Raw genomic sequence first — 15,257 nt, forward strand, 5'->3', positions numbered from 1 at the left:
CTCTACTTCTTCTTCAGCCCCAACTTCTTCATTAACAACTTGAGTTTGTTTGGGATTCGCAACCTTCCCAGACCTCAAAGTGATTGCCTTCACCTGCTCCTTAACTTCCCTCTTTCCTGGTACTTCAGTGTCACTAGGTAGTGTACCCGGGTGACGATTAAGCAAGGCATAGGAAATTTGTCCAATTTGATTTTCTAAGGTCTTGTTAGAAACAACTTGGCTTTTGCACATAAGCTTCAACTCCTCTAATTCAGATTTTTCATTAGCTTGTTGCAGCTGAAGTTCTTGTCTTGGTTCATATTGCGGTTGCTAAAATACAGGGGGGTTGTACTGCATAGTTGGGTACTGCTGATAAGGCTGTTAAACCACATTCTGAGCGTTGCTCCAGCTCAAATTAGGATGATTGCGGTTGTTAGGTTGATAAGTGGCTGGCACTGGTTGTTGCGATCGCTGAAAGTTACTCATGAACTGAACTGGTTCACTAGAAATAGCACACTAATCAGTCTCATGGGCACCAACACAAAGCTCACAGACACTAGAGATTTAATTAACTCCATAATTAGCCAAATTGTCCACCTTTATTGTCAAAGTCTTAAGTTGGACAGCTATAGCAGTTGCTGCATCCAACTCCAGAATTCCTACTACGTTCCCCTGAGTCAGTCTCTGAGAAGGATTCTGGTATTCATTAGCATCCATCAGTTCAATTAATTTATAAGCTTCATTGTAGCTTTTAGCCCACAAGGCTCTTCATGATGCTGCATCGAGCATGGATCTAGAAGTAGCACCCAATCCATTGTAGAAACAGTTTATAATCATCCAATCAGGCATGCCATGGTGTGGGCACTTCCTTAACATCTCCTTATATCGATCCCAAGCCTCACACAGAGATTCTTCAGTTTGCTGAGCAAACTGAGTAAGAGCATTCCTGATTACAGCAGTCTTCGCCATAGGAAAGAATTTAGTGAGAAACTTTTGAGCAAGATCTTCCCAAGTAGTGATAAACCCTGGTGGTAGAGAATGTAACCAGCACTTAGCTTTATCCCTCAGAGACAATGGGAAGAGTCACAATTTAATAGCATCTTCAGTCACACCATTGAACTTGAAAGTGTCACAGATCTTGATAAAATCCATGATGTGCATATTGGGATGTTCTGTAGGAGAACCCCCAAACTGAACTGAGTTCTGTATCATCTGAATCGTGCTTGACTTGATCTCAAAAGCGTTAGCCGAAATGAATGGCCTGATGATGCTTGACTGAATATCATTGATCTTAGGCTGAGAATAGTCCAACAAAGCCTTATGAATTTCTGCTTGATCTCCCATCACTACTAAAACTGGTTCCTCGACTTTCTATTCTTCCTCTACTTTCTATTCGTCCTCAATAACTTACCTTCGAACCACTACAACTTCTTCCTCGGCTTTATCCAGAGTTCTCTTACGAGAATGAGAACGTGTATGCATACACGCTCGCTAAAGTACCTGAAATAAGGTAAGGAAACAGATAAGTAAAAATTTCTAAGTCAATAAACTTTAATGACCACTGATGACAAACACATAAACTAAAAATTAACACTGAGTCCCCGACAGCGGTGCCAAAAACTCGTTAGTCTCTAAACACGCGCTAAAATACACGCAAATATACGCGTTTGCTAGTAGTATAAGATATAAATCAGATTCGTTCACACAGAGACTGGTTTTGGTTAATTATAAATTATGCACCTAAGCAACAATGATATGGTTATTATCCAATGCTAAGACTATTAACAGATTGAGATTGTTTATAATTAAGAATTAAACTAACAATTATAACTAAGAGAATAAGAATGGTTGAATTCATATATATGACAAATATGGGATTCTAACTTCATTAGATACTTTATGAGTAAAATACACAACATGTACCTGAACTTTAACTAAAATGCAAAGTGTGTGCTTCATTTTAAGAAAATGCTATTTGTGTACTCCAAATTTAAGAAATGCTGCACTTTGTATATTTCCGTTAGTTGCCTGCTAACGGAGTGGGGGTAAGATTGGAAAAAGAAATATATAACCAGTTGATTGTGCCGGACCAATCACCACGTACGGATTAAGTTAATTTAACAAAATAAGCTTAGAAAAATTATGTATCTTTAAGTAAGTATTTGGAGATAATTTATACTAAATAAAGACAATTATAAATAAATTAATTAATTCAAGACAAATTAAAATACACAGACAATTAAAAAATTTCAGCCTCAACAAATTAAAATATATTATATGTTAATAAACTATCAGAATGTGCCACATTTTAGATTCACGTAAGTGACATGGCCTGTTAAGGTGATGTGTAACCTGTTAAATCATGACTCACTTGTGACTTTTCTAGTTATCAAATTTTGACTTAAAATATTTTAAAAAGTAATAAATACTTATAAGTTGTATAAATGGTTGAATAATTTACTTATAAATCATGATTTTTTTATATTAAAAAAGTTCATTTTTAAATTTTATCATCTTAATTCGTAAATTTTAAATTAGATTAACAATTTAAAACATAAATTTTAAAACTAAAGGTTATAAAAAATAAAAAATAAAAATAAGTTAGAGAAAAAATACATCATTACTAACATTCAACTTATCATCTTATAAGTTAAAATTTACAATTTGTTAGTTGGTCGACAAACACTCGTTGATAAGCTTATAAGTCAATAAGCTACTTATTCTTGGGCAGCCAAACGCGCCCATATATGTATAATCTACGATCATTTTTCAGAAAAAGGTCAGTATAAGACTAAATTCTAAGACATAAGAAATCTTTACGTAATCTTAATATAAAAAAAATCAATGTTTTAGAAATCGGCAATAGAAAGAAATCTGTCAAGGTATATTATCAAGGAATATGGGATTAATCAGAGAAAAATCGGATAAATTATAATGTTTTAATTATATTTAATTCAAAACTCTTATTTTATTTTAATTTATAAATTAAAATATGTTTATCATAGTACACAATTGATAGTTATTAAAATTTAATTGAAATTATATTTTATAACAAATAATTTATTTTCAATATATCGACTAAGAAAAATACATAAGAATTAATTGAATTTTAGAAATTGGATAGGTAACGTAATTAATCGAGAATTAATCGATAACATTGGAAATTTTTAGAACCATGAAATAAGCCAATAAAGAATAACATACATGTATGCTTAAATTTTTAATTTGAATGAGTTTTAAATTAAATATATATTAGAAATACTACGATTGAAGCTCAGCGTATTTAAGAAAAAAGTATAACTATTACATGTGCAAATAATTAAAAAAGTAATATCACCCCATTTTGATTGTTAAAAATAAAAAAAATATATAACATTATATACATGTCAAACTACTAAATTGCTACGGTTGTTTGATTCGGCTTATTTTTATATCATGTATGAGTTTCATTCATTACAAACTCGTACCTAATGTTTAATCGATTGTTTTTAAAATTTAATACTATGCATTATTAGATTTATTATTATATATTAGATTTATTATTTTTATTATAAATCTATAATTATTATATATTAGTATAAATATATTAAAATTATTATTTAATTAAATAAATAATATTTCAAAATTATTTGAATGTTAACCGACCCTTATTTCGCAAAAGATTTAAATTATAGTATGTAAAAATTATGTATCAAACTCGGCAGACACATGTAACAAATTTTTCACACAAATCTCAGTTAACTAATTATATATGACGACGTATATACTATAAAATGATTACCATATATAATTTTATATGCAAAATCTAGAAGTAAGTTTGAACAATCAGAGTTTGTGGGATTTTACTACTTTGCCCCAAATGTATTAACGGACAACTTACGACAGTTATAAAATATATACAAAATGCAGTATTTTTGAAATTGGAGGCACACAAATTGCATTTTTGAAAGATCAAGCACACACTCTGCAGAAAAGATAAATTTTAGGTACACATTATGCATTTTATTCGTACTTTATTGAATAGCTTTTTCGTTCTTAACCTTAGCATGTAACGAAGATGACACTAATCAGATAACACGAAACTGATAAACGCCAACTTTCATTGCACGAATACCATACTACCAGACATCCACAAAAGAGATAGAAGCTGAATAGATACCAATTATATTGAGACCCTATATGTCTATAGAATTTGACAATATAACGGTTTAACGCACAAGTTATCAAATTATATAGGGCAAGTAAGATGGTTAAAATTATCTACGAATCATGCATAATAATAAGACATGAACCTATGCTAGCATGGCAAGTTCTAAACCCTTAAATTCACTTTCGCTTCATTAAGAATTAACACACTATCTTATAAGTTTGCGACACTCATAAGATGAATACGCACAACCAATACTAGGTTATCATATAATCGCCACACACTAAGGCATCGAAACAATTCAGCTAAAGAAATCCATAAATAAATCCGCTAGAACCCCGCAATAATGATTAGCCCATGATCGGACTCACTATCAACGTGGGTTCCGATGAAAACATGGTATAATAAACGTAGTCTTTATAAATGAATAATAAAAAAGTACACAACAAGAGTATAGGTTCAAGAATAAGAAAACTAGCATCCAACATTATAACTTAAACAAAGAATTACAAGTTAAAACTAGATCTTCTTCGCCTTAGTTGAATTGTGCTAAAACAGTCTTCTTACGCCTTCTTCTTGTGCTCTTGTATGTCGCTCTTAAAAAGTGAGCTTATTTATGTATATATAACAACCCCATGCAGAGTAGAAGTCTTCTGGATCAAAAGCCAAATAGAATCAGGATTTCTGTTCTCGACCTGGCGCGACCGTGCGCTTGACCAGTGCGGGCGCGCTGAGTTTCTGGACTTTGAGCGCAGCCGCACGTTATCACAGCGCGGACGCTCTGACCTCCTGATTAGGATTCTGACATCTTCAATTTCCTTGCTAATTTGAGCCAGTTTTCCACAAGCTATTATTCCAACACCACCTTAACACCAAATTAGCACCAAAATAATGCTAATTCACCTGATTACCTGGATAATGCCCGAAAATGCAAAAACACTAGAAACCACATTAAAACACGAACAACTCGAGTACAAATACACCAATTCAAAGCTTTTCGGAGCGTAATGAAGTGTCATAAATGCCACTCAACATAGATTCGATGGTGCGTGGGTTGAAAGTGGACTACAACCCGAAGGCTATTCGTAGGATTATCAACCAACCTGTGAGGAAGCTAACTCAGGAGGAGTGGGTTAATATGACGAGGGAGGACTTGTATTTAGATTTGATTGTGGCTACGCTGTGTATCCCGATGACACAATGGAAGTTTAAGAGGGGATCGAACGAGTATCTCAATTTCCCTGCTTCATGTATGAACAGGTTTTCTCATGCTTGGAATGCATTTATTTGTGTGAATATCATTCCTTCTTCTCATGTACATGATGTGACTGTGGATCGTGCGAAGTTGTTATGGGGGATTTTGCAGGGTGATTATGTGGATCTCGGTTCTGTTATTCATCAGGGTATTTTGCATTTTTTGCGTGGAGGCACTCAGGGTCTATCCCTTATTCCTTGATTGTGACCAAGATTTATGTTGCGGTTGGTGTTCATTGGCCCGCACACGAGCAACTTTAGTTATCGAGCACCCCCATCGACAGTTCTACGATCTTAAGTATGCAGGAGTGGTATGGTGGGAAGGTTGGCGAGAAAGGACTTGGGTACACCTATGATCATTTGTCGGGTGGCCAGCCACTCGATCAGATGTATGTTGGTGGCTCGACTCGGGCACGCAGAGCAGCATGGATAAATCAGATTGGTGAGGCTAGTTCTTCACAGCAGCAACAACCGCAGGAGACAGAGGATAGTGCTGGTTTAGGTTCGACGCAGTATAGGTCTTTGACAAGGTGGATGGATACGATGTATGAGTCGCAGAGCAGGTTTGTGCAGAATCTTACTCAGGCATTAGGTACATCTTTTTGATCCATGAGGGTTGACATACAGTGCCCAGTTTTTGGAGAGGATTCTATGTACCCGCCTCCTAACACTCCCCTCGCGGAGAGTGATGATCCTTCTTTTTCCGAGTAGGTAAGCCTTGATTCCTTGCTATTACCTTCACTGACAGTGAAATATTTAAGTTTGGGGGTGATATTTAAGGAATATTTGTGTGTGAGTCTATATAGATGCATATTCATGATAGTTTAGTTCATATAGTTTGAATATTTGTCATGTAGTTATTTGTTTTTGTTTTTGTTTTGCGTATTTGTTATCATGTTAGTATGTTGCATATAGTTGCATTGGCATTATATCATGTTCCCTTAGGTTACTTTTCAGATTAATTTATGATATTGATTCGAGTGTAATGATGTCGTATAAAGGAATGTTAAGTCCTAACGAATTGATTTACATGCTAGAAACAAGAAAATTTTCACTAAGTCTTATAGATTGCTTGATTGCTAGATCATGATCATGACTTGTTTGTTTGTCAAGGTTTAATCACTTATTTATGTCTAGAATTTATGATATTCTCTTAGTGACGAAATAACATGGATTTTTAAAATTGGAGAAAAACATTGGATATCAATGCTAGTTGTGGCTAGGCATCAAATGGCTAGTAGCCGGCTCATATTTATATGAGTAGTCTAGGGTTGAGCGAGATGGAGCGAAACGCACTCGTTCAGAACTTGAAAAAAAAAGAAAAAAAAGAAAGAAAAAAATGTGTTATGCATAATTGATCGCGAGTGGGCTCTTTAATACTCGAGTTATTAAGTTCTTAGGGGACTTTATGCCTAGTGACCTAAGGCTTTTATAGTCTGGGATCCGCTAACCTAACGCTCGCTACATGGGTATTATTGCATAAGTCTTTTGTGAACCTCACTCATCGCACGATCAAATAAGCATGTTTGTGTTTTTTTATAAGTTATCAATAAAAGCATGAATCCTTGTATAACTCTGATAAAATTGAAGTGTGGTCAGTCATTTTGTGTTTATCATTTATTTTATTTATAACCTTGTGATTGTCTTGACGAGAGGTGAGTTATGAGTATTGATTTAGTTTTGAGAGTATACTTGTTAAGTAATTGCGCGCACACACACGTTTCTGGCTTGCGAGTTGATTTGTGAGATTTGATTGAACTTTGTGCGAATAATTGTATTCATTGAGATGTTGCTTATTAATTGGTTTAGTTATTCTGAGGGGATCATTGCATTCATGTTAGTTGCATTCATGCATTTTTATTTTTTGTTTTTGAGTCTGTTATGCTTGAGGACAAGCATCGATTCAAGTTTGGGGGTATGATAAGTGGCATTTATATCCACTTAGAACGCTTCATAAAGGCTCAAATTGGTGTTTTGTACTCAAGATGTCTTTTTTATGTGTATTCATAGTATTTTGCATTTCAGGGCATATTCGAAAGAAGGAATGGATATTGCATGTTTTATGCTTAAAAGAGTTTTAGGATGGAACATCGGTCGATTGCGCACAAGGAACCAACACGAGAAGGTCAAGAAAGAAAAAAAATTCAGATTTTCCAGAAGGTCAGGGCGGTAGCGCTAGTCTTGGGAGCGGCCGCGCCCACTTGTCAGAAACTCAGGGCGGCCACATTGGATATTGAGGGCGGCCGCGCTATGTCGAATTTCAGGAATCCTGATTCTATTATAAGATTGATTTGCGGGACTCCTGATCTATTGGGCTGGTATTTAAAGACTTTTAAAAGACGTTTTTCATATAACGAAGAGCAAGGAGATAGCAGCAAGAAGACCTAATAGCACAATACAACGAAGGAGAAGAAGATCTTATTTTTTACTTGTGATTCTTTCCTTAACTTGTAACCTTGGATGCTTGTTTTCTTTGTTGTTTGAACCTAATACTCTTATTAACGTACTTTTTTATTATTATTCTATTATTTTAGACCTAGTTTATCTTAGTTATTTACCATGCTTTCATTAGAACCCATGGTGATGATGAGTTCGGGTATGAACTAATCGTTGTCATGGGGTTCTAACGGATTTACTTAAGGATTTCTATATTTAATTATTTTGATACCTAAGTGTGTTGTGATTGTATGATATCCTAGTATTGGTTGTGCATATTCGTCTTATGTACGTCGCGGACATATAAAATAATTTTTAAATCTATATTGAAGCAACAGTGAATATATAGATTTAGAACTTGCCATGCTAGCATAGGTTCATGTATTTGTTATGCATGATTCGTAGGTAATTTTAACCATCTTACTTGCCCTATGTAATCACGATAGATAACTTGTGCATTAAACCGTTATGTTGTCAAATTTTATAGACATATAGGGTCTCATTATAATTGGTGTCTATTCAGCTTCTATCTCTTTTGTGGATGTTTGGTAGTAGGGTATTGATAAACGAAAGTTGGTGTTTACTACTTTCGTGTTATCTGATTAGTTGTCATCACTATTGCATGGTAAGGTTAAGAACAATGACTTTGAATGAAGTATTTAATGAAGTTAGAATCCCATGTTTGTCTCATATAGTTAATTCAATCACTTTTATTCTTAGTTAATTGCAGTTACTTTAATTTTAGTTAATTGCATTGTTGCATAGTTGCATAATCTGAAGTTACCTAAAAAGAGTCTCTGTGGGTACAAATCTGATTTATATCTTATACTACTTGTGAACGCGCATACTTGCGTATAATTTTAGTGCGTGTTTTCGCCCTATTAGTAGTTGGCAACATGGTTTCTGCATTTTGTAGGTATCCTCCCAAAATTGATGAAACTTATGAATTGATTGATTTTTTCTTAGAAAGTGTACTCATCATGGGATGCCTGACTGGATGATCATTAACTATTTCTATAATGGTTTGGGTGCTTCTTCTAGACCCATGCTTGATGCAGCATCAGGAGGAGCCTTGTAGGCTAAATGATATGATGAAGCTTATGAATTGATTGAACTGATGGCTGCTAATGAATACCAGAATCCTACTCAGAGACTATCTCAGGGCAAGGTAGTAGGAATTTTGGAGTTAGATACGGCTACTGCAATAGATGCTCAGCTTAAGGCTTTAATGATGAAGGTGGATTATTTGGCTAATTATGGAGTTAATCAGATCACTAGTGTCTGTGAGCTTTGTGATGGTGCCAATGAGATGGAGCAGTGTGCTATTTCTAGTGAATCAGCCCAGTTAGTGAGCAACTTTCAGAGGTCACAGCAACCTGTGCCAACCACTTATCATCCTAACAACCGCAATCATCCTAACTTTAGCTGGAGCAATACTCAGAATGCGGTTCAACAACCTTATCAGCAGTATCCAGCAAAACAGTACAACCCTCCTGGTTTTCAGCAACCGCAATATTCACCAATGCAGCAACTCCAGCTGCAACAGTCAAATGAAAACTCAGAATTGGAGGAGTTGAGGCTCATGTGCAGCCAAGCGGTTTCTATCAAGACCTTGGAAAATCAAATTGGGCAAATTGCCAGTGCTTTGCTAAATCGTCAACCTGGTACACTCCCTAGTGACACTGAAGTACCAGGAAAGAGGGAAGCTAAGAAGTAGGTAAAGGCAATTACATTGAGGTCTGGGAAGGTTGCAAACCCTGAATACTCTCAAGTTTCGGATGAAGAAGCTGTAGCTGAGGAAGAAGTGCAGAAGGAAGATGAAGTGGAACCAAGGAAGACTACTGTTGAACGCACTCCTCTTGAGGGTAATATAGGGGAGAAACAGATCTATCCTCCACCTCCCTTTCCTATGAGGCTGCAAAAAAAAGCTGGATAAGCAATTTAAGAAGTTTCTAGAGGTGTTCAAGAAACTTCACATCAACATACCTTTCGTTGAAGCTCTTGAACAAATGCCTAGTTATCCGAAGTTTATGAAAGGTATTCTTTATCGGAAAGTGAAGCTTGATGACTTAGAGACCGTTGTTCTCACGGAGGAATGCAATGTTGTGCTGCAACAGATGTTACCTCTGAAGCTTAATGACCCTGGAAGCTTCACTATTCCTTGCACCATTGGAAAAGTGTCATTTGACAAATACTTATGTGACTTGGGAGGTAGCATAAATCTGATGCCTTTGTCAATCTTCAAGAAGTTGGACTTACCTGATCCAAAGCCTACTTATATGACCTTGTAGTTGGCTGATCGTTCGATTACTCATCCACGAGGCATTGTTGAGGATGTTTTGGTCAAGGTGAATAAACTCATCTTTGCTGCTGATTTTGTAATTCTTGATTTCAAGAAGATTCCCATAATCTTGGGAAGACCTTTCTTGGCTAATAGCCAAACCTTGATAGATGTGCAGAAGGGTGAGCTCACCATGTGAGTACTAGATCAGGATGTAACTTTTAATGTGTTCAATGCCATGAAATTCCCTATGAAAAATGAGGAGCGCTTGAAGGTGGAGTTGGTCGATTCTGTGGTTACTTCAGAACTTGATCAATTGTTAAGTCCTGATGCCTTAAAAAAGGCCTTGTTGGGGAATTCTGATAGTGAAGATGATAAAGGTGATGAGCAATTACAATATCTAAATGCTTCTCCCTGGAAGAGGAAGATGAATATGCTTTTTGAATCTTTTGGAATGGATGAGCTGAACAAATCTCCAAAGCGCCTAAAGATATCTATTGAGGAAGCTCCTACACTTGAGCTTAAACCATTTCCTGAACACTTACGGTATGCTTTTTAGGTGATGCATCTAATTTTCCTGTTATTATTGCATATGACCTTTCAGGTAGTGATGAGGAAAAACTCTTAAGAATTCTGAGAGAGTTCAAATCGACAATTGGATGGACGATAACAGATATTAAGGGAAATAGCCCATCTTATTGCATGCATAAAATTCTACTAGTGGAAGGTAGAAAGCCTACTGTTAAGCAATAAAGAAGGCTCAATCCGATCATGAAAGAAGTTGTGAAGAAGAAAATTATCAAGTGGCTAGATGCAGGGATCATTTATCCCATTTCTGACAGTTCTTGGATGAGTCCAGTGCAATGTGTGCCGAAGAAAAGGAGGTATCACAGTTGTAGCAAATGAGAAGATGAGCTCATTCCTACTCGAACAATCATGGGGAGGAGAGTTTGCATGAACTACAGGAAGTTAAACAAGGCCCCGAGAAAGGATCACTTCCCTCTGCCTTTTATTGATCAGATGCTTGACAGATTGGTTGGGTATGAGTACTACTGTCTTCTGGATGGCTATTTGTGCTATAATCAGATTTGTATTGCTCCGGAAGATCAGGAAAAGACTACTTTCACTTGTCCATTTGGTAATTTCTCCTTTAGAAGAGTTTCTTTTGGGTTGTGTGGAGCACCAACCACGTTTCAGAGATGCATGATGGCTATTTTCTATGATATGATTGGTCAGAATATGGAGGTTTTCATGGACAACTTCTCTGTGTTTGGCAATTCATTTGATGAGTGCTTGCAGAATCTTGGCGACGTTCTTAAAAGGTGTGTTGAGACCAATCTGGTTGTCAACTGGGAGAAATGTCACTTTATGGTGCGACAAGGCATTATTCTTGGTCACAAGGTCTCTAGTAAGGGTCTTGAGGTAGACAAAGCCAAGGTGGGGGTCATTGAAAATCTTCCTCCACTAATTTCTATTAAGGGAATTCGCAGCTTTCTTGGTCATGCGAGTTTTATAGGCGGTTCATCAAGGACTTTTCTAAAATCTCTAAACCTTTGTACAATCTTCTAGAGAAGGATGTCCCGTTCAAGTTTGATGACGAGTGTCTAGCTGCTTTTGAGTTCTTGAATAAGATTTTGATCACTGCACCTGATTGGAATGAACCTTTTAAGATGATGTGTGATACAAGTGACTATGCAGTTGGAGCAGTTCTTGGGCAGGGAAAGAAAAACATAATTCATATGGTCTACTATGCTAGTAAGACCCTCAATGGTGCTCAACTGAATTATACTACTACTGAGAAAGAACTTCTGGCTATTGTCTACGGTTTTGAAAAGTTTCCATCTTATTTGTTTGGGATGAAGGTGACAGTTTTCACTGATCACGCTGCGATTCGATATCTCGTCTCGAAGAAGGACTCGGAGCCTAGATTGATTAGATGGGTTCTTTTGCTTTAGGAATTTTGAATTAGAGATCAAGGACAGAAAGGGTACTGAGAATCAAATCACTGATCATCTCTCTTATTTGAAAGATCCAAGTGCAACTTCACACGATAAGACATTGATAAATGAGTCTTTTCCTGATGAGTAGCTATTTGGAGTGCAAGAGGAAGAACAGTGGTTGCAGATATTGTGAACTACCTTGTGAGTAATATCATGCCTCCAGACTTGTTGTATGCTCAAAGGAAGAGGTTTCTTCATGAGGTGAAGTGGTACATGTGGGATGAACCATATCTGTTTAGGCAAGGAGGTGACCAAATCATCAGGATATGTATTTCGAACAGTGAAACAGGGGGGATCTTCCGAGACTGTCATTCGACTATCTATGGAGGCCACTATGGTGGAGGGAAGACAGCAGCTCATGTCCTTCAAACGGGATTCTTCTGGCCTACATTGTTTGAGGATGCGCATCATTTTGTGTTGAAGTGTGATCGATGCCAACGTGTGGGTAATATGTCAAAGAGGGATGAGATGCCTCTTAATGTGCTTCTCGAGGTTGAAGTCTTCGATATTTGGGGAATCGACTTCATGGGGCCATTTGTCTCATCTTGTAATAACCAGTATATCTTGTGGGTGGTCGATTATGTGTCGAAATGGGTTGAATTCAAGGCTCTGCCGACAAATAATGCGAAGGTAGTGCTTAATTTTCTTTTGTAACACCCCCAAATCCGGGGTCGGGGATTCGGGTTGTCACGAGTTCCATTTCCCTTATCAATACTTAATCTTAACAGTCAACCAACTACTACGTAGTGTGACCCCACAATATACACACACACACACACCACAAGTTATAGTCTCAGAGATGAATATCCAAAAATAACACAAGTCATTTTATTACACAATTATAAACCATTTCACCATAAAAGGGTTTCTGAATAATTTACATATTATTTGCCATTATTACAATTCATAAATATACATAAGTCTGGTATATCAAAAGTTGAAAGCCTAGCCTATTGGTAGTTCCTACCTCAGCTACAACGACATCAACGCCTACAGGAAACTGCGAAACGTTTCCTAACCGCTCACGAATTGGGAGCTTGATCATGTTCATCTTGTCTATCTGTTGTTGTGTGATGAAAGAAGAAAGCAAGGGTGAGCAACAAGCCCACCAAAGTAATATGTATAATAATTTACAATATATGAGCATACTCATAGCACTCATGAAAGACTTGGTCAAAAAGAAATGAACCAAGTTTGATCTTATAACGTGACCAAGTCGCAAAATATTCAGTATATATGTACATATACTTTTCAAAATCTTGGGAGTCCTCTTCCATGTATAATAAACACAGAGTTCCAGTTTATAAGTGTATAAAAATATCGTTGCAAGGTGATCTCATATATCTAACCTTGTCTCAACGTTTTTGTGAAAATCTTTGTCATGCATAAGATAATCATTAACCAGATATAAGTTGAAAAGGTGAAGTTACGAGATACTCCAATATACTTATATCTTTTCCGAATATTGCTTGAACTACCACCGTTCAAGGTATAATCAGTTTCAAAAGTTCATCACATAGATGAGACTACAAGAAAAGACTTGAATAGATTCAATCTTTGAAATATCATTATAAATAATGAAGTTACAAGATACTTCATTAAGTCCTGATATATATATACACCTATATATATACATTTCATACACTCCTTAAAAACCTCTGTTATGAAAATTATTAACAGAGTTGCAATATCCAATGAATTTGGAAAGGAGAAAACCTTGGCATAAACCTGATATCTTGCTGATCAGGCAAAGATACCAATAAGTAACCTTTTTTACTAGTAGATGGACGAATTCCCCACTGGTCATCACCCTGGCCGTAATAGGACCTTATGCTGGACTACCACTCAGCCACTTACGCATTTGATGGACTCCCACTGAGCCACTTACACTTTCATGGACGCCCACTGAGCCCATGTTGCTTATGCCGACTCAAATAGATGAATTTACTTCCCGAACGATGGGCAAGTAATCAAGTTGTTTTCTCAAAACAGCAACCTCGTTGCGAATGTAAAATACACCACTGAGCCGGATCCCCCCCGGGTTTTAAGCGAGTATTTAAATCCCCTTCGAAAGGAAGATCTTAAATATAAAAATGAGTTTTGGGATCCGCTCTATTCTTTTAAAAATCATTTTGAAGACTCGAAAACATTTTTAAGAATATTTGGAGTAATGCTGATTAAATGAAATAAATCAGTCCCGATATATTAGAAAATATCTGAATATTATTATTTAAATAATATTCCCATAAGGATAATCTTTATAAAAATAATTGAAGTAGAAATTTTAAAACTCATACTTGAAATGAATAATAAATAACCAAAGATATACTTATACGAAAGTACGATCTTTATTTGAATAATCGAAAATAAGTTTGATTATCAAAACATCATTCTTTAATAAATAAAGAATATTATTTAATAAATAAGCGGAGTCATAAGTCCTCGAATGAATATTCAAAATAATATTCATTAAATAAAATAAACGGAGTCATAAGTCCTCGAATGAATATTCAAACTAATATTCATTAAATAAAATAAACGGAGTCATAAGTCCTCGAATTAATATTCAAACTAATATTCATTAATTAAAATAAAGTTATCGAATAAACCTTATTCGATTAATAGTTTTGAAAACTATATCTATATATATATAAATATATATATATAATATACTCGGGAACATCGACTCCCGGTTTAGAAAATGTTCACCTTCGGGTCCCCTATACTAAGGGTATACGCAACTACTGCTTATCTCTAGCATAGGTATTATGCAACTTATAAGAAGTTGAATCAACAGTTAGATATCAAGAATACGAAACAGACATGCATATATACCATATCACATGATCCAATATATCACAAGATTTGCTAATAACAATCATGCATTTATCACAAGATAATGCATATACATATATTTACCTCACAACAACAGTATAACGGGTAGAAAACTTTCCTGAGTGTTCCCGGATAGACTTAAGCTTAGAGTGTGCCCGATAACCTATGAACAACAACATAAGTCGGAATTAAACCCCGGTCACTTAAGAAACTAGACTTTAACCAATTAGACTCTAACGCTCGCTTTTGCGCTTAACGATTCACTTAAGTCGCTCGAGTAACCTCGGCTCCACCATTTTTAGTAAATTAACCATTAAGAATTTTA

The 15,257-nt window shown here is 35.9% G+C and overlaps 1 non-coding gene across 1 annotated transcript; it reads left to right on the forward strand.

The window, feature by feature from the left end:
* The first annotated feature begins 826 nt into the window (after nucleotides 1-826).
* LOC141694492 (small nucleolar RNA R71) lies at nucleotides 827-933 on the forward strand. Its single transcript, XR_012563795.1, has one exon. It is a non-coding gene; the product is annotated as a small nucleolar RNA R71 (small nucleolar RNA).
* Nucleotides 934-15,257: the final 14,324 nt, after the last annotated feature.

This window comes from Apium graveolens, chromosome 10, assembly GCF_009905375.1.
Source record: "Apium graveolens cultivar Ventura chromosome 10, ASM990537v1, whole genome shotgun sequence".
In the NCBI taxonomy this organism is placed as follows: Eukaryota; Viridiplantae; Streptophyta; class Magnoliopsida; order Apiales; family Apiaceae; genus Apium; species Apium graveolens.